A 20249-nucleotide genomic window follows, 5' to 3' on the forward strand; every position below is an offset into this window, starting at 1 on the left:
GCTGTGTCCAGGCAACTGAAGGCCTGTCAGAGCCTAAAACGTCTCATTCCTTTCAGAAAAGACAAAGAGATTAGGTGTCCCAGGGACTTGAACAAATGCATTGTGGGTGGTTTTGATTGAGGTTTCATTGAGGGAACGCAAATTAAGAAATGAGAATGCCAAAGATCCAGGCAGCCAGGGTTGGGAAGGCACCTGGAGACAGGTGGGCATGTGCCGACGGCAGGGATGTAAATTAGTGCAGCCTTTTGGAGGGAAATTAGGCAACAGCTTTCATAAAATATGAGCATGACCTCCCTGGCCAGGTAGCTCAGTTGGTTAGAGCGTCGTCCCGATAGTCAAGGTTCTGGGTTTGATCCCCAGGCAGGGCAAAAACAAGAATAAACCAATGAGTAATTAAGTGGAACAACAAATCGATGTTTCTCCTCTCTCTCTCTCTCTCTCTCTCTCTCTCTCTCTCTCTCAAAAAAAGAAAAAGAAAAAAAGAAAAAAAAAAAGAGCATGACCTTTGATGCAACAATCCCATGCCTTGGGTACTATCTTAGAGTAATGCTTGCCCATGTATACAAAGACCTAAGTTCAAAACTGCTCACTAGAGGAAAAGGAGAACATAACATATGTGTCTCTCAGCAGGGGACTGGCTCAATAAGTTATGGCTCATCCAGATGATGGAATACTAGATGGTTATTAGGCTATTAAAGAAAAGAACAAGGTAAATAATAACTGGCCAACACACATGTACTGCTTACTCAACACACTATTCTAAGAGACTTTCATATGTTACAATATGGGGAGCTGGGCTTTAAGCCTGCTGTCTTCACCACACCGATGCCTGTATGTCCAGATATAGAACTTGCCCAGATATAGACTTATTATTAAGTGAAAAATTCAAGTCTTAGAGAAATAGAGTGTCATCTTATTTATGTAAAAAAAAAAAAAAGTGTGTTTGTGCCCTGGCTGTGTGCTCAATGGTTAGAGCGTCAGCCTGCACACTGAGGGTTGTGGGTTTGATTCCAGCTCCCCCCGACCCCTGCAGTTGGGGCACATGTAGAGACAACCAATTGACGTGTCTCTCTCACATCAATGTCTTTCTCCCCCTCCCTCCTTTCCACTCTCTGAAAAGCAATGGAAAAAAATATTCTCGGGTGAGGATTAACAACAAAAAAAGGTGTGTTTGCATGTGAATGCATCACATGTTATTTGTAAAAGTGAAGAGCATGTATCCAATCAGCAGTTTCCTCCAGGGAGGGATGTGAGGTGGGGATATAAAGAGGATTTTTTTTTCCTTTTACTTTTAACTAGATATAGCTGGAAAAAAAATTTTTTTTGGTTAATTCTCACCCAAGGATATTTTTCTATTGATATTTAGAGAGAGTGGAAGGGAGCAGAGAGACAGAGAGAGAAACATCAATGTGAGAGAGACACATCGATTGGTTGCCTCCTACACACACCCTAACCAGGGCCAGGGATCAAACCTGCAACCAAGGTAAGTGCCCTTGACCGGAATCGAACCCAGGACCCTTTAGTTCGAGGCCCGATGCTCTATCCACTGGGCCAAACCTGCTAGGGCTTGCATATTTTCTTGAACAAGTATTTTTGGAATTTTAGAAACAGTAAGCATGAGCACACTATCAAGGTAATGATAATAAAATAATAATAATTTAGTTTCTATTTCCAAATAGACCCTTAGAAAGAAGAGACATACTCTTAATCATAGGCCCAGAGTAACCCTTGTGATTAACTTACGTGGAGCCAAGCCTAACAGGCAGGCCTCGCCATAAATTAGATGAAGGTGGGCCACGGAGCTGTTCTTCCGATCGGCTGAAAGGCATCCTGAGATAGTTACTCCTACTCTCATTGCCCGGGAAAGTCTTGCCTCCTCCTGGAAGCCATGGCCCAGGCATCAGAAGAATGATGGGGACGCTGTTGACACAGCCCATCCACATTCCATCTTCACTCCTCCGCCTCCCGCATTTCCTGTGTTCACTTACTGCATTATTGCACCTCATGCAAGTACTCCAGGTACATGGGGCTTTGTTTAATCACTGTCCCTTCAGAGTCATATTGTAAAAACGGACTCACGGTGCATTACATTTTTAGGTACTTTACGATTTACAGATCTTGTTCCCATTTCATTTTTCCCATTAACCTGGCGATGGTGCCTTGTCACTGTAATGCATTTTGTACAAAATCTCTTTTAGAGTTAAACTGAGCAGGGGCTTAGGAGAGGATCTGATGAGGAACATGAGGGGTATCAAATTTTAGTCCCCGTTCTAAAATCCCAGTGTTTAACTATTGATTTGTGAAATGTGACCCATCCAGAGAATATCGAAAAATAACCGTGACCGCTTGACTTATTTTGTCAGGTCAGAAAGCACCCGGTGTTTCCACGTGTTTTCTTATTTTAATCCTCGAAGCAAGTTTAGAGGATAATTTTTATCTCCATGTATCTCCATAAGGAAGCTGAGGCTCAGGGAGGTTACATAAAGTCCTCCTAGTTAAACACATGGAAAGTGGGAGATGGATTTCTCACCCAGGTCTGTCTGTCTGTCTAGCTCTCTGTCTGCAAAATTTGAGTTCTGGGTACTCAACAGAGGAAATGATAGAGAAAAAAAATTTCCATCAAATGCCACTTCCCTAACATACTGTTAGCAATTTAGGTTTATTTCATTTGTTTTATCTATAAACAAAACTAAATTGAAACAACAACAACTTGGCAATCAGAGGATATGTCAAATGTTTATACTCTATTTTCCTTTTTCATTAACATTAGCACAGCTACCTTCCTTGTTGCTTTGTGTTGTCATTTTAAATTACATATATATATATACACACACACACACATACATATGTATATGTATGTGTGTGTGTATATATATATGTATATATATATGTATATATGAAGGATCAATGTCACTATTCATTAGAGAAATGCAAATCAAATAATAATGAGATTGCCTCTCACCTCTCAGGGTAGCTAAAAAAAAAAAAAAAAAGACAGGTGTTGGGGAAGATGTGGAGAAATTGGAGCCCTTGCACACTGCTGGTGGGAATGCAAAATGGTGCAGCAGCTATGGAAAACAGTATGGAGATTCCTCAAAAAATAGAACTACCATGATTCAGCAATTCTACTTCTGGGTTTTTACCCCAAATAATTGAAATCAGGATTTTGAAGAAATATTAGCACTCCTATGTTCAGCACAATTTGTAACAACCAAGATGTGGAAGCATCCTAAATGTCCATTGACAGATGAATGGATAAAGAAACTGTGGTATCCTATATAATAAAAGTGTAACATGCAAATTGACCAAACGGTAGAATGACCAGTTGCTATGTCGTGCACTGACCACCAGGGGGCAGATACTCAACTCAGGAGCTGCCCCCTGGTCATCAGTGCACTCCCACAGGGGGAGTGCCGCTCAGCCAGAAGCTGGGCTCACGGCTGGCAAGCCCAGCAGCAGTGGCAGGAGCCTCTCCTGCCTCAGAGGCAGCACTAAGGAGCAGCGAGCTAGCAGGCGGGCAGTAAGGAGTGAGGGGTCCCGGACTGCGAGAGCCCTGGACTGTGAGAGGGATGTCTGACTGCCAGCTTAGGCTCGATCCCGGGGGGGGGGGGGGTCGGGCCTAAGCTGGCAGGTGGACATCCCCCAAGGGGTCCTGGACTGCGAGAGGGTGCAGGCTGGGCTGAGGGACCCCCCCACCCTCGTGCACGAATCTCGTGCACTGGGCCTCTAGTTTACATATAATGGAATACTATTCAGCCCTAAAGAAGAAGGATATTCTGCAATGTGTGACAGCATGGATGAACCTTGAGGATATTGTGCTACATGAAAGAGCCAATCACAGAAAGACAAATATGCATGATTCCCACTTATATGAGATCTCTCAAGTAGCCAAATTCATAAAATCAAAGCACAGAATGATTGTTAGGAGCTGGGGGAAGGGGAAATGGGGAGTTACTAATCAATGGGCATAAAGTTTCAGCCAAGCAAGACAGATAAACTTATGAGATCTGCCATACAACATTGTACCTATAGTTAACAATAATGTATTATACTGTACACTTGAAAATTTGTTAAGAGGGTAGATTTCATAGATGTTCTAATTACAATAAAATTTTAAAAATAAAAAAGATTGCATACTATTTCAGGAGAGTGATGTCCTTTAGAGGAATTCCTATATGTGGAATTGACAGGTCCAAGAAAAGAAACGTTTCCATGGTTCTTGAAACACATTGCTAAATTGCTTTTCAGAAGGGCTCTCTTAATTTGCACTTCGACCAACAATTTTGATTGTTATTTTCATCACATTATTGTAGGCATTCGCTATTACTAAAAAATGAAAACAAAAGAAAGTCTGACTTGTTTGCTAATATTTACCAAACTGTTCACAGTGGTTAGTTTGGAGAGTGAGATGGGGCTGGTAGTGTTAGTGGGGGTGAGGGGTGGTGAAGGGGGATGTCCATTTTCCACTTTATCTTATGTGGTATTCTTTAAAATTTTTTATTATAGGCATATATTACTTTTGTAATATATATTTTAAAAATTTTTTTAAAAAATAAATGTTTTTCAGAAAAGTTGCAAAAATAATTTTAAAATTCCCTGTACAGTATACCCTTTGCCATATGTTTTTTTGGTTTTTCTTTTAAGATGAAGTAATTAGAAATGTCCCCCAAGTGTCAATCCTTACATCAGCAAGACACTGTAAATCGGGGTTTCTTGGCAGGTGGGCTTCGATAGGAACTTGGGGAAATCCTTATTAAAGTGCAGACCCTTAGGCCCGAGCAGGATCTATGAGGTCAGGATGTTTGGGTGACCTGAAGAATCTGCTGCCTTTAAACAGCCTCTCCTCCCAGGTGGTTCTGGGGCCCCACCATGGCTGAGAACCACGGTTGAATGTTTCCTCCTTTTCATTTTATTTCCTCCAGCAACATTGTGGCTTTCTTACTTGGAAAGCCAACACATGTGCAAGGGTTGGGGAAAGTGAGTGAAATTTGAGCATCTTTGTTGCAGCTTTTCACACTTGGTCCTGCTACTACTCTGCTGCAGCCAAGCTCTTGGTAATTGGTTTTCAAAAAACCCTGCTCTCACCCTCAATCTATGGCTTCTAGGGAGGCCGGGTCCGGAATCCTGGTGTGGGTGGTGGGCCTTCTCACCCTGGCCATTGGTGCCCTTGAGGTTCCAGGGCGTGGCTACTGGAGACCTCTCTGTATCCTGGCTCCCTTGGAGGAGCAGCCTGGAGGCCCTGACACAGGGAGGGATCCTGCAGGTCTCCCTGCTGTTCCGTGGACAGTTTGTTTCCCTGGGCACTGTGGGCGTGGCCTTTCCGCATGTGTGTTTCTCATTGGCCATTGGCCAGGTCATCCCCGTGGGGCCATCACTGTGCCAGCCCTCACCTGCCCCCACCATCTCCGCCCTCCACCTTAGCAGTCCACCTTCCTCTCCACCCCTAGAGGCGTTCTTTCCGAAATGTGGATCTGACCGTATCACCTAATAACTCAGTTTAGTGACTTAACGACTATGAGAAAGGAGTGATGGGAAATGTGGCCCAAAGGACAGCAGAGAGCCAAACTGTGGAGAAGTTTAAATTTAAGATGAAGGATGGCTAATCGTAGTTTCTAAGTGTTGTTTGGTCCTAACTTCATTGTTTTCTGCATTAAAAAAGTAATACCAAGTGTTATAAGCCTGTATTACCTTTGAAATGGAAAGAAAAAGTTTAAAAAATGCAATAATGGTTAATGTAGACAATTTAGAAAATAAAACAAAGTAGAAAGTAGAGGGGGACCGTTATTGGCAGTGTGGGTGTGGTATGGTATGGAAGATAAGGGCCGAGGCCCTGAAAGGGACAAATCTGAGTTTAGGTCCCTTCTTTCCCCCTTATTAGCTCTGGGCAGTTTAATTATTCTCTTGGAGCTTCCATTTCCTCATTGGTAAAGTGAGGATAAAAATAGTTCTAGTTCAGTAGGATTGCCTGAGGATTAAATGAGGTAAGAATGTAAAGGAGTTAGCAAGGTGTTTAGCAAGTGTTCCTTGTTTTGTTTTTATCTTGTTCATTTCCTTTCAGTCCTTTTCACTGTCTGTCGTGTGTTTGTTTTCACATAGTTGTGATCACACCATCTATATTATTCTATTTCCTGCTTGTTTTGCTATAATAGTGGCCAAGCATTTTCCATGCTATTTCAATTCATAAACATACATTCTCATGGATGCATATGATCCAATTGAGTGGCTATATCAGATTGAATGGATATCCAACTGAATGGGTATATCAAATACATTGGCGTTTAGTTGACCGTTTCTTGTTCGTCATAGGAATTATTCCAGGTTCATTGTTCCAGATAAACCGATGTGTGGACACCTTTATGTGTAAGTGTCAGCCTCCTTCTCCCAAGCGTTGCCAGTGATGACCATTTTCTTGGGGACAGTTCTTAGAGGGAGATGATAAAGTCAAAGGTCATGAACCTTTGTCCAGGTTTGTGACCTATCCTGCCAAACTGGTTCCTGTAAAGCTGCCTCCACGTAAAATTTCAAGGCAGTGGGTGAGACTCAGGCCGAGGGACCTGACTTTGTGGTGCAGTGACACTGTTGGGGGCATCAGACAGGGCTGGAGGGGCACAGTTAGCTCTGGCTGTAATGGACTCGTCTGGCAGCCAGTGAGAGGGTGGGTACCCGGCAGAGTCAATGTTAGGAGGTTAAGGTGATGAGGTTTTGCCCCCAGAGGCTACTGACGCCTCTTCCTTTAATTGTCCCGCAAACCCACTTGGAAACTCATTTCACCTGGAACTTCGGGGAAGTATTGGCTGCCAGAAATGAGATTGGCTGCCACCTCCCCGTGGCAACGAGGGGCCTGTCTATAGGAGCACCGTGGTCGCCGTCTCACAGTCTATCCGTTTTCTTCATGCGTGTCTCCACATGTGTACATTTGTGCCCTTTCAGTCTAGCATGTAAGTTGTTTCCCATGTGATCTGAAGGACGAGGACTCCACCTTTAGGGATCACGGTATACGATAGTTAAGAAGTCTTTGAGCCCTGGTGTCACTGCCTGGATTGGGATCCCAGACCTACCACTTTTTATCTGTGATCCTGGGCCTCAGTTTCCCAACCTTGGAAATGGTATCTGCCTTGTGGGATTAAGTTAAACAAGGGAATGTACAGAGAGCAGAGGAAGTGCTCTCTTCCTCTTTTTAAATTAGAGCTTCTGGTTGAAAGGACTTTATTCAACCTCTAGATTCACCACATTTCTCCCTTCTGAATCCCAGCAAGGGCATTAGGATTAGGGAGCAATCCTAGAAAGCCCACCTTCCCAAAATATGTGCCCTGTTCCGGAGGGGGGAGGGTTAGCGGGGGGAGGGGGTGGCAGGAGAGGAGGTGGGGAGGCTGCGGTGATGGAAGTGCTCACACCGGGAGCAGGGAGAGTCACACCACAGCTTGATGGCAGTGGGCGACAGGTCTGCTAGAGGTGTCCCAGGGAGCCCGGCTGGCGTGGCTCAGTGGTTGAGTGTTGACCTATGAACCGGGAGGTCATGGTTCGATTCCCAGTCAGGGCACGTGCCTGGGTTGTGGGCTCAATCCCCAGTGTGGGGCATGCAGGAAGCAGCTGATCAGTGATTTTTATCATTGACGTTTCTATGTCACATTCCCTCTCTTTTCCTCTCTGAAATCAATAAAAATATATTAAAAAAACAAAAAGCTGTCCAAGCGTGAGAACCAGAACCTGGAGCATTGGAGAGGGTTCACCTTTTCCCTTAATTGCTCAGCAAGCCCCCTTGGAGACTCATTTCACCTGGAACGTCAGGGAGTTGCTGGCTGCCAGAAATGAGAACCACCTGCGGCGGAGGTGAGGGTGGGGTGGGGGGGAATGACGTGCCCCGGCGGAAGCAGGCCGGGCACTTCAATGTCCTCCAGGTGTCTAGGGCGTGTGGAGCGAGCTTGCCTTGGGGTGAAGGCTGCGTGGAGTCTGCTCTTTCGAATCTCAGCCAGTTTTCTGCTCTCAAGAAGCCCTTTGTCTCTGCAGGAAGAGGAGTCAGTAGCCCTAAGTGGACCAGGGTTGGTTCCCGCTTCTGCCCCAGGTACCTTCCTGCTCCTCTGGGTCTCTGTGTGTATAGCTGCCCCAGACAGAGGGCGGAGGGAGGGGAAAGGGACCACACTCAGGCTGCAGGCCAGCGGAGGGGGTGGTCAGTAGTCAGTACTTCCTCTCCCAGCCCTTTCAAAGCATCTTTCAATGGATTAGCTTTTCAGCACTTGAAGGGTTGCTCTGCTCAGAGAGGCTCCAAGGGCTGAGGAAGAGCCTTCGTCTGTTTACTTTTCCTTTATGTGGAAACCTACTTGGGCGGTTTCTACAACCAGCTTCCTCTCCCCCCTGAGACCCGCCTTTCACCACCACCACCACCAGGGCCCTGGTCCACTGTGGTCTAACGAACCTCATGCCATGCCCTCCAGGATCCCGCTTCCTGGGCTGCTCACTCTGAGCCGTGCTGGCCTTGTCCGTTTGCTGGGAGTGGAGGAGTGATCTGGGATGTCTGGCCCTGTAGACGCCACCTCCCTCTTACAGGGCAGCCCCGGAAGTGGCGTCTTTCCTCCTGTGAGTGGAGAAAGCCAGAAAGATGGGTGCAAAGCTGGGCTTGGTTTTGGGAGTAGAGAACTGGCTCTCAGCCCTGCCAGGACTCCTCTTCCTCCCGTTTAAATGAAGCCGGCGCTCAGGCAACGTATGTGGGGAAGTGGGGAGTGGAGACATGCAGACCGGTGTGTGCACAGATGCCTATACAGAGAAAACAGCCAGGGGTGGGGTGCTGTTAAGGTGTGGGAGGGAAGGAGGGCAGGTGGTCACGATAGACTTCCATGCTTTGTTCTGTATGTTAGTATATCACATAATTAAATTAAAAGTGCATATCAAACAAACCAGAGAACTATCCCTTGTGAACAGTATGAGCACTGTTAGGTGAAGTACAGGGGCAAGACTTGGGAAGATTCAGGAATGACTTCTCAGAGGGGGTGGCAGGTAAGCTGAGATCAAGAGAGAAGTAGGGGCCCGGCTGGTGTGGCTCAGTGGTTGAGCATCGACCTATGAACCAGGAGGTCACAATTTGATTCCCAGTCAGGACACATGCCTGGGTTGCAGGCTAGATCCCCAGTGTGGGGTGTGCAGGAGGCAGCCAATCAATGATTTTCTCTCATTATTGGTGTTTCTATCTCTCCCACTCCCTTCCTCTCTGAAACCAATAAAAATACATGTTATTTTTTTAAAAAGAGAGAGAAGTGGGGGGAGCTAGATTTGTTCCTCAGCAAGTGTTGGTTGAGTATATGCTGCGTGTCAGATACCGTTCTAGAAGCTAGGGAGGCAGAAGAGAGCAAGCACAGAGACCTGCCTTCTGGAGCTCACAACGCAATGGAGGGAGACAGGTAAACACAAAGATCATGTGATGTCAGGTGGCGTTAATGAAAAATGGTTCTGATGCTTATTAAAATGGTAAGGAAGACTTTATTCAAGACTATTGCAACAGAAAAAAGATTGAGCTCAACTCTGAATACAGCAGTGACAGCTGGGGATTTACGACCCACAAAGTGAAGGGGTCAGTGGATGGAGACATCAAGGGTAGGGGGATTCTTGCAGAACCAATGTAACACGATTCTTGCAGAAGGCAGGCCAAGGACTTACCCATCGAAGATGGGGATGAGGAACTTGATCAGATATCAAGAGGAGGGGACGACCTAGCAGGATTCTCTGCTGAAGGCGGGCCAAAGTTGAGGCCTAGTTGAGACGCGGGCTTGGAGGAGCCTGAGTAAAGGTTGGTCAAGGAGAGAGCCTTTGGTGGTGGTGAAAGATGCTGTGAATTAAAATAAAGCAGGCATGGGATGGAGCCGCTAGAGAGTGATGGAGGGATGGGGGAGCTTTTTATTAGTGTTAGCAAGGCCTCTCTAGAGAGGTAGTTTGGGGCAGAAATCTAGATCATCTGAGGGAGCTGGACTTTCAAACACCAAGGAGAAGGGGTTCCAGGTAGAGGGAACAGCAGGTACAAAGGCCCTAACCTAAGTGTGTGTGTGTGTGTGGGTGGGGGGGGGCAGTTGGGATGTTTTAGCAACAGCAAGGAGGCAGTAGGTTGTAGGGGAAGAGTGGCGGGAAGCCAGGTCAGTGGAGAGTGTGAGTGAGGAAGGGTAAACCATATAGGGTCTTGTAGGATGTGATAAGAAGGGGTGAGAGGGCTGGAGGAAAGGATAAAGGGGTAAGAGAGAGGTTGTTCATCTGGAGGACCACAAGGGGACCCATGCTTTGGGGGCATAAATAAGCAGCATGTGCCAAGGAGCAAGCTTGGGGGCCCAGGAGGAGGGGTTGGAGGTGGCTGGGGGACAGAAGAGAGGAAGATTAAGAGCCGAAGGGGCAGGGCAGGTCATGCAGGTTCTTTCCCACCTTTGCAGTCAGGGTTTCTCAATCATTTTAACGAGAGCCTCTGTCCTTGCGTAAAAATCAAGCAATTCAGGGAGGAATGCCTCTTCATTTAACTTGAACAACTGCAGAAGACGGAAAAAGGGGCTGGCTGGAGTAAGGTTGGAGCTTGTCTAGCTTGGCTAGCTGCCCTCCCTATAAATATCACCTTCCCAGTCCTGGAAAGGTATCAGCTAGGCCTGTATCAGCTACTGGGAGACATCCTTCCTGTTCAGATGTCCAAGAGTTGGCTGCCTGTGTACATCCGCATGCAAAGTGGCTGGAAGCGGGGGTGAGAGCGCAGAATAAGAAGTTGGGGATTCTGAGCCCACTCCCTTTTACCCCCGGGGGCGGCCCCACCTCCTCCGGGGGCCCAGGCATCCCTCTGGCATGTCTTGCACTAAGAAATCTGCAAAAGTCATTGGTCATGTTTAGAACTAATCCTTTGTGCCAAAAGGGCTGGTAGTGTGGAGGGGAGGGAGCTCATTGCCAAAGCCAGGATGTTCCTTACTAGTAGTGAACCCTGCTGCCTCCTGGCCGAATAACACTGGGGTTTTGGGGGGTGGGGGGAATGGGATTGAGGGGCCAGTGTAATTCCTCAACATGTGAGTTAAAAAGCAGATGAAAACCCACAGAGTAACCAGACATTCTTCCCTTTGCATGCAAGATCCTGCTGGATGTTGGAAGAGGAAGGCATTTTTTTTCTTGCTTTTTAGACATTACATCCTGTGAGGGGAAGATTTGGAACAGATGGGGGCCAGGGGGGCCTCACTGTATTTGCTTGTTTCTCCCTCCCCCTTCCCACAACCAGAAATGTTTCATTTTTTTCCCCCTAGTGAAGTTATTTTTAAAGAAAGAAAGAAAAAAGTCCCATAGAGTAGGAAAGTACTAAGATATCTGGGGTCAGGGGGAGAAATTCACAAGGTTCCAGAAAGAATCCACTTTTCATGGCAAAGGCATCTTCTAAGTCCAATGACAGGTAATTAACTCAAATTTTCCTATTAGGTTTAATCACTGTTCCGGTGACATCTGCATTAATGAGGGGAAAAAGGATGCCCCAACAGATGGAGAAAGAAGCCCTCTGATTAGTGAAAGGTAAGGCATGTTCCTCACATCCTGAGTGCGCACCGTGGGAGAAGCAAACTTGGTGATGTCTCACAGGAGCACTTCAAGCGTGGGCATGATGATCACCCCCACTTCTTTTCTTTCCGATCCATCGGTTGCATTAGAGACCATAAGGGAGCTGGTGTAAAGTGGGCCATGATATATTTGATTGGCTGCGGCAGGGTGTCTGGTAGAGACACATCCCTGGCACTGCTGGGGGCAGCTGGACAGCTGGTATGGTGTTTGCCCAAGACCATAGCCAGTGCTGTTTGCTGAGGAATGTCCAGATAGAAGAAGCCAGGAGAATTTGGTGTCACTAAAGCCAAGGAAAGAGACTTTCAGGACAGAAAGACTTGTTTTTGAGAAGTGAGTACCAAGAATGTCATTGATGACTATAGCAGGAGGTGACATACGTTGCTGGAGGTGACACCCAGATAGCAATAAGTTCCTGGGGCATTGGGAGGTGGTAAAGTAGAGGGAATGTGATGTCATTCATAATATATGAACGTGAAAGGAAGGGTAATGGTGTGTGAGGATCCATGGAAGGTTTAAAAAGAGGAATACTTGAGCATGTTTAGTTGCAGGTGAGAGGTACATCTGGTAGACCAGAGGTTGAAGTTCCAGAGAAGAGGTGGATGCCTGGATGAGATAATTTCCCATCTTGTTAGGGTGAAACCCACAGGCCTCACCTTGGTTTGTGAGGCCCTGCCTTTCCTCCCACCTCATCTCCCACCTGCTCCTGCCCTTGATGTGCTACCATAGCCTTTGCTCAACTTGTTCCTCAAACACTGAGCTCAGTTAGGCCCTGGACCTCTGCTCTGGCAGTTCCTTCTGCCCGGAATGTTTTCCTCTAGCTCGGGTGGGGAACCTTTTTTCTGCCAAGGGCCATTTGGATATTTATAACATCATTTGCAGGCCATACAAAAGTATCAGCTTAAAAATTAGCCAGCTATATTTGGTCAAACTTTTAATGATGCCTCGGCAGGGCCAGATCAAATGATTTCACCGGCCTTGCCAGATGTTCCCTATCCCTGCTCTAGGTAATCGCAAGGCTTATGGCCCTTGCTCTCCCTGAGTGTCTTAGAGCTTTCCATGATCATTTTATTACAACCTCCTCCGCCCCCCTTCCTCTAGCCTGTTCTATTTTGCCTCATGTCATTTCTCACCTCCTGACATATTATACATATTTCTTCATTTTCTATCTCTTTCCATTAAAATGTAAGCGCCAAGACTTTATCTTGCTCATTGATATTACCCTGTTTCTGGGTATACGGAGGAAACAAATATTTGTTGAACCAAGGTATAAAATAATGATATATGTTGGGTACCTTATGAATATCTTAGATCAAATTTTTTAAAGAACCCCTGTATCTATATCAATGATGATGCTCAGTAATAAAAGGAGCAAATTGCGGATACATGCACCAACATAGGTGAATTTCAAATGCATTGTAAGTGAAATAAGCCAGACTCAACAGGCTACACACTGAATAACTTCAAGATATTCTGGAAATATAACTTCCAGAATATCTTGTTTGGTTATAAGGCCATATCAAATCAGTGGTTGCCAGGGGCCAGGAATGGGGGTTAGGGTTGACACCAAGGAATTTTGGGGATTGATGTAAATGTTTTATATTTTGATTGTGGTGGTGGTTACATAATTGCATGCATTTACTAAAATTTGTACTAAAAGGGTGAATTTTACCGTATGTAAATCATACTGCTGGGCTGGCGCAGCTCAGTGGTTGAGTGTTGACCTATGAACCAGGAGGTCACGGTTCAATTCACGGTCAGGGCATATACCCAGGGTTGCAGGCTCGATTCCCAATGTGGGGCGTGCAGGGGCAGCTGATCAATAATTCTCTCTCATCATTGGTATTTCTATCTCTCTCTCTTCCTCTCTGATCAATAAAAACATATTTTTAAAAAATCGTACCTAAATAAACTTGACTAAAAAATCATGTTCTCATATAGATTTTTGTTGTAGTATTTGGGCATTTTTGTAGTATTTGGGAATGTTAGTTAATCATTCATTTTTCCTGGGTGTCATTCCTGCTTACTGCTGCCAATGAATGCCTGTGCCAAGAACTAATTTGTTCTTAGAGTGGGAGAGATTTGTTTAGGTGGAAATCTGTTGTTGATTTCCTTTCCAGCATTTCCCACTCCCTTCTAGGAAGGGAGCACCTTATGCTGTGTGGTTGGGTAAGGCTGACCCTTGCCCTGTCGTCCCTAGAAGTGGGCAGGTGAGCCTAGTCAGTTGAGTCCTTCCTGGTACCTTTCTCCCAAGCTCTTGGGGAAGATGATCTATTTTTGCTGGAATTAGTAGGATGTAAATGTAAGCCTGATGGTGAATATCTTGCTTACTAAATGGAGAAAGGACAGGTACTCAGAGCCCAGATGTTTGAGCTCCTAGATCCAGCCATGCCTGAAACTAGATATGTAGGCCAGACATCCCAGTGCACATGAATTCCATTTCTCCCTACTTAAGCCATGTCAATTTTGGTGGCTTCCATCAAGCACAGCAGGGCAAATTCTGACTCATACATTGCAAATGAGAAGTTTTTGATCTATGAGGTGATAGGATAGTAAAGATGAGACAGTTAACTAAATTACTGAGTTTTAGAGGAAGTTCTCCTAATTCCCCTGAACCTTCTTATTATGGAAGCAGGAGCAGGGACAGAGAGTTGAGCTGGGGATGAATGAGGGAGGTGGTAAAGTAGAGGGAATGTGATGTCATTCATGATATATGAACATGAAAGGAAGGGAAATGGTGTGTGAGGATCCAGGGAAGGTTTAAAAAGAGGAATACTTGAGCATGTTTAGTTGCAGGTGAGAGGTACATCTGGTAGACCAGAGGTTGAAGCTCCAGAGAAGAGATGGATGCCTGGATGAGATAATTTCCCATCTTGTGGGAAGGGTGGGCAGACAGGCATGCCCCTGGCCAAATGGGGCCAGGGATGCCAGGGCCCCATCTCCTCCCAGTCCCTGGCTGGCTGAGGAGGGCCTGGAGTCAGCAAGCAGTGGGATTGGAGAGAGTCCAGGATTGTTAGGCGGATCTGAGCTCCTGCCCTCAATTCCTGAGCCTCACTTTCTTTTTCATAAAACAGGGATGCTGATTGCCTGCCCTCCCGGAAACAGGCTATTGGCCAGAGTAGGCATGGCCATTGCAAATGGGGAAAGACCTGGAATATTTAGTCCCCTAAACAAAGACGTTCACTCTCTCGGTCTCTCTTGGTTCCTCTTGGTTGACTCCTGGCCTGTGGGACTCTCACACTCCTGCTCTCTTGCATTTGTCCACATGGACCCCACACAATGGACTAACAGCAGCTAGCCTATTGCTTAACGGGACCTAATTCCAACATGGAAGGGAAACTTTGGACACTGGCTTTGCTTTTAGCTCCGCTGAATCTCCACTTGCGCTTCTTCCAGGATCGAACTAAGGGAAATGGGACTTTGGAAACCCAGGGATGTAATTTCACACAAATAAAAATCACTTATCCTGCCGAAACCGGTTTGGCTCAGTGGATAGAGCGTCAGCCTGCTGACTGAAGGGTCCCGGGTTCGATTCCGGTCAAGGGCATGTACCTTGGTTGCGGGCACATCCCCAGTAGGGGGTGTGCAGGAGGCAGCTGATCGATGTTTCTGACTCTGTCTCTCTCTCTTCCTCTCTGTAAAAAATCAATAAAATATATTTTTTAAAAAATCACTTATCCTCCCGTGCGAGTCTCAGAAAATTATTTTTCTTGAGATACCGTAAGGACCCCACCCTCAGCATCCAGTGGGGAAAGGGAAACCCCACTTCCATTGATAACAGGAGGACTCTTTTTATAGTAAAACGATGAGTCCTCTGTGGGGACCAATGCATTTTTATGAGTGTGATGAAATGTTTTAAAGAATGGGTCTATTGTTGAGGTCAAGGCAGAAGGCTTATGGGGGGTGGGGGTGGGTAATTCAGATGTTGCCTTCCCTCTTCCCTACACATACATCCAAAAATATTTAATATTTTAGTATGTTAAAGTGTCCTGTTACCTTTGTTATCTTTAGCCCAGAGAGGGGTATCTGGCCCCACTCCACAGAGCTGGCTTCAGGCAGAGCTGGGCATGAACTGGGCCCCACACCTGTGCTCGGATGCATTATGTTGCATTGCCTGGGACGTCTCTGTCTCTTCTCCTGGGTGTCCAAACCCTCCCTATAGGCATCTGGTGCCTGGATGGTGAGGGGTCTTACACCAGCCACTCTACTAGAAAGCAACATCTGTTTGAAAGCTGTGTTACAGGTTTTTCCAGACTTTCCAGTGTTTTAGAATCCACCTGCTCCCCTTGCCCCCAGCAATTACCATTGAATTTCCCAATCTGCAGCTTCCTTTGTGCCATGCAGTCAACAGGCCAAAGGGACCTTCCACTAGGGGATTTGGTTCCTTGGGTCTGGAATGGCCAGCTGGAGCCCTTCCGCTGACCTTGGGCCCAGTCTCCCCAAGAGAGCTCCTTTTCCACACTGGTTTCTGAGAAGTAGCAGCAGGTCATTTGGGATGGGGTTTCTTTCCCTCTCTCAAAGGTTCTTTCATTTAAATATGTTCATATTTTTTTCTCCCAAGGCTCCTTTTCCTGAAAGAATGATGTTAGAGGCTTCTGTTGCTAAATTTAGCTCTTGCTGACGCACTGGCCCTCTTGCCTGCAGTCTCCTCGTGTCTCTGTTTCTCCGAGCCTCTCTTTTCTGCTGGTAGATGAACACCATCGCATCCTACATAATATTTAGCCTCGAGTCGTTGCCAGAGGGGAAATGCGTTTCTGTATTTTCATAGCCGTGTTCTCTGCGTGAATAGCCTGTCATGGAGCTGGGGGCCAGCAGCCGGCAGGGCAGGGAGGGGCGCTGGCTGCCAGCCTGTGACAGGCAAAGATTCACAGGGTGGTGGTGAGAAACCAATGCGGTCATTGCCATAAGTTTGCTTGTACTAAGCAGGAGGAAGAGGTGGCTCTCAGAGACCTGGGAATGGTACTGGGACATAAGTGGAAATTTCTCAGGAAAGAGAGGCCCTCCTACTTGAAGCAAGCTTTACTGTTGTTAAAGAGTTATTCACCCTGGCGAAGTGGAGCTCAATGGTAAGAGTGTCGGCCCACACACCGAAGGGTCTCAGATTCGATTCCCAATCAGGGTCATGTACCTGGATTGCAGGTTCTATCCCCGGCCCTGGTCAGGGCACGTGTCCCTCACATCGATGTTTCTCTCGTTAGGACTAACAACAAACAAACAAACAACAAGAAGTCATTATTCTAACACTTATTAAAATGATAAAAAAGATTTCATTCAGGGCTATTGCAATAGAAGAGACAGATGGAGCTCACCTCTGAATACAAGGACTGGTAGGGATTTATCACCACGGAACAGAGTGAGGGGCTCAGTGGATGGAAAATTACTGAGAGCAGACATCAAAGGTAGAGGGAGTCTTGCTAAACTGACCTAACAGGATTCCTGCTAAGACATGGCTATGTGGACCTGGTTAGGAAGGCCAAGGTCAAGGTCTAGTTGAGGAGAAGGCTCAGGGCTCAGAGAAGCCGAACTAAAGTTTGGCCAAAGAGAGGGTCTTTGTTAGTCCCCCCTCTTGTTCAAGGACAGAGGAGGCATTCTTCTTTCCTCTGAACCACACAAGTTCAGTTCTCCTTCAGCTGCCTTTTGTTCATTAAGGGCCGGCTGAACCATTTGTTGGACTTGGTAGGCGAAGATATTGGCTGCATGGTGTGAACTATCAGGCATTCAAATGAGGGGATTCATGATCTGCTGTGGTGAGGAGTTCTTTGAAGTTTCTCTCAAGTCATCCAGCTTCCGCTTGCAGGGCTTCTTTAGATCTTGGAGGGCAAGGTCAGCTGCCGCCAACCCGGAGTCCCATAAGGACCTGGGCAGTCAGGTTGGAGTTCCCAGTGAAGCCACATCAGGAGGGAGGGAGAACAGCTGGAAAGCGGAAGGACTGAGAAAATGTGCAAGATGGCAGATCCAGGCCAATATACTGATAGGTGACAATTAAAAAAAAAAATTGCTGAGAGGTGAAAAATAACTCAGTGGCAATGAAGAGGGCCAGAATTTGATAACCCACAAGTGTGTGCTATTGTTTTCTGTGGAAACATAAAATTTCTTTCTACAGGGTCCAGCACTGGTCATTGGGTGGGTGTGTTGCTATGTCGGCATGGAAAGTGGCCTGGTGTCAGGCAGCCTGGGTTCGAATCCCTGAACCAGCTGTGATGTGTTGAGCCTTCCTAGTGTCTGTTTCCTGGCTATGAAATAGGATGGAATCAGTGTGCATTTCATCATCCCATTCAAGCATTACAATATCCCCCCAGCATTGTGCCCATTTTACAGATGAGGACATAAGCTCTAAGGTTGCCCTGCGCCCCAAGGGGACACACCCAGGTACCTGCTGAGCTGGGATTAGAAGCCTGGACTGTAAGGGCCAGGCTGTCGATTAGGACAAAGCCAGGAGCTTGGCCGAATTCAGCGGCTTAGGCGAGGGGCTGCAGGTGTGACTGCTCAGGTCACTTTGCATCCCTGTCTGCCTGTAGCATCCTACGGAGCCCGCAGGGCTGTCCCTCAGACCTCCTCACTGCTTCCTAATCCACAAATGGAAAAGTGGCACTTAAAATGAATTTATTCAGGTGGGAGTCGTGTAAGACATGAAAATAAGGCTTTTGAGCCGCTGCACATAAACTGGAGTGTGAGTGAAAAGCTTTTTATTTGGTTTCCGAGCCAGACTTTGAGAAGCCAGTGGGCCGTGTGGTCTGGAAGTGCATGTTATGGGCAGTGGGTCGGAACAGGGGCCACTTTGAGTGGCGAGGAGGGAGACTCGCTCTTGCGCAGCTGGAGCGGCCAAGCGGCTGGGATGTCAATAAACACAGTCGGGACACAGAAAGCCTTTTCCGAAAAGATGGAAGGCAGGGGAGCCAAGGAAAGGCAGCGCCTCACCCCCGGTGTATTGGAGAAGGAAAATGCTTGAGGTAACCCGTGTTGGCAGCTTTTATAGCTTCCTCGCAATAATGTGCCGGGCGGACCCTGAACAGGCCGGTGTTTTATTTTCATGTAGCGAAGCCGAGTGGACCTGGGGCAGCTCTCCAGCAGCGGCTGGCCTGGGGCTGTGCCCCTGGAGTGAGGCAGCAGTGCCTGGGTCCCGGGCAACCAGATCGCCCTGGGGAAGGCGGGCGCAGGATTCCCCGCCTCTTGTGCATACTCGGTTGGTTTGCTAGAGTCCTTCCACCTGAGGTCCCCGTCTGGCCGGTGCCAGTGAGGGAGGTGGTGGGCAGTGTGGGAAGGCAGCCACCTGGGAAGGAAGGCGCTGGTCCGTGCTGTCCTAAGTGTTGCTGGTTGGGACTGCATGGGAACCAGGGCCCGGGAAACCCACAGAACCTTCTTTGTGCCTTTGCTTGCCGCTTGCCAAGGCACTTTCCATGACTGCATTTAACCTGCATGTATAATCTCTTCTCTTTGATAATATGTGCATATGTGTGTGAGGTATATTTGAACACGGGATTGCGTGTGTGGTTAAAAATATGTACCCATTACGTGGGTGACTCGCATGGGTGTGTTATCCAACATTTTTTGAGAGCCGTGGGCTGGGGGAAATGCCTAGTTTGTTACTCTGAGACACTAGCAAACCCAGAAGACGTATCTTCTGTTTTGGGGTTTTGTTATGGACTCCCTCTCCATATTTTCTTCTAGGTATGACATGGAAACAATTAGTGTGTTAAATTTTTAAAAACATATGTATTTTTTTTAATCCCAAGAATTTCAGGTTTGTTTTTTGCCCATACTTCCTGTGGAAATATTAGCAGAAATAGGAAGAGGAAAGTGCTCCGCAATCCTATCATTTAGGATAATCACTGCTGCAATTTTGGTGCTTGTATGCTCCTCCAGACTCTTTTCTAATGAGAATATATTAATCAGAATAAAATCTAATAATTGATAGCTAACATTTGAATGGCATCATTTTCCAGTACTTACATGTATGGACTCATTTAATCCTCAACAATCCAATGATTGGTTTTACTATTAAACCCATTGTACAGATGAGAAAGCTGAGGTCCAGAACGATTAGGTACTTTGCTTAAGATCACATAGGTAAGTAACCAAGCTGGGATTTGAACCCAGGCAGTCTGGTTCCAGAACCAGATGCTCTTAGCTACTCAGTAGACTAACTTGCAAAAGAATAGACTAAAACTACCCATACAGATTTTAACCTGCTTTTTTTCACTTAATATATTATGAACTGCTTTCAATGCCAATAACCTTACATCTAGAGCATCATTAAAAATTGCTATGTCGTGATACATATGTCCCAAACATGGAATGTTATTTTCCCATGTGGCCATTTTGGGTAATAATCACTATCATATTTAAAAATCACTCTAACTGGCTTGGGTCAGTAGATAGAGCATTGGCCTGTGGACTGAAGGGTCCCAGGTTCGATTTCGGTCAAGGGCACATGCCCGGGTTGCCGGCTCAATCCCCAGCAGAGGGTGTGCAGGAGGCAGGCCATCAATCATTGATGTTTCTATTTCTCTCTCCCTCTCCCTTCCTCTCTGAAATCAATAAAAATATTTTAAAAAAAATAGCAAACATCGAGGCCCTGTTCCTGGTAGTGCTAAGAGCTGCATAAATATTATCTAACTTAATTCTTGAAAACCTAGGACTTCTTGCAGAGGAACAGTTAGAGAGGAGCAGGGGTAGATTTTCTAGGGTGTCTCATTTAT

Source organism: Eptesicus fuscus, chromosome 6, assembly GCF_027574615.1.
Source record: "Eptesicus fuscus isolate TK198812 chromosome 6, DD_ASM_mEF_20220401, whole genome shotgun sequence".
In the NCBI taxonomy this organism is placed as follows: Eukaryota; Metazoa; Chordata; class Mammalia; order Chiroptera; family Vespertilionidae; genus Eptesicus; species Eptesicus fuscus.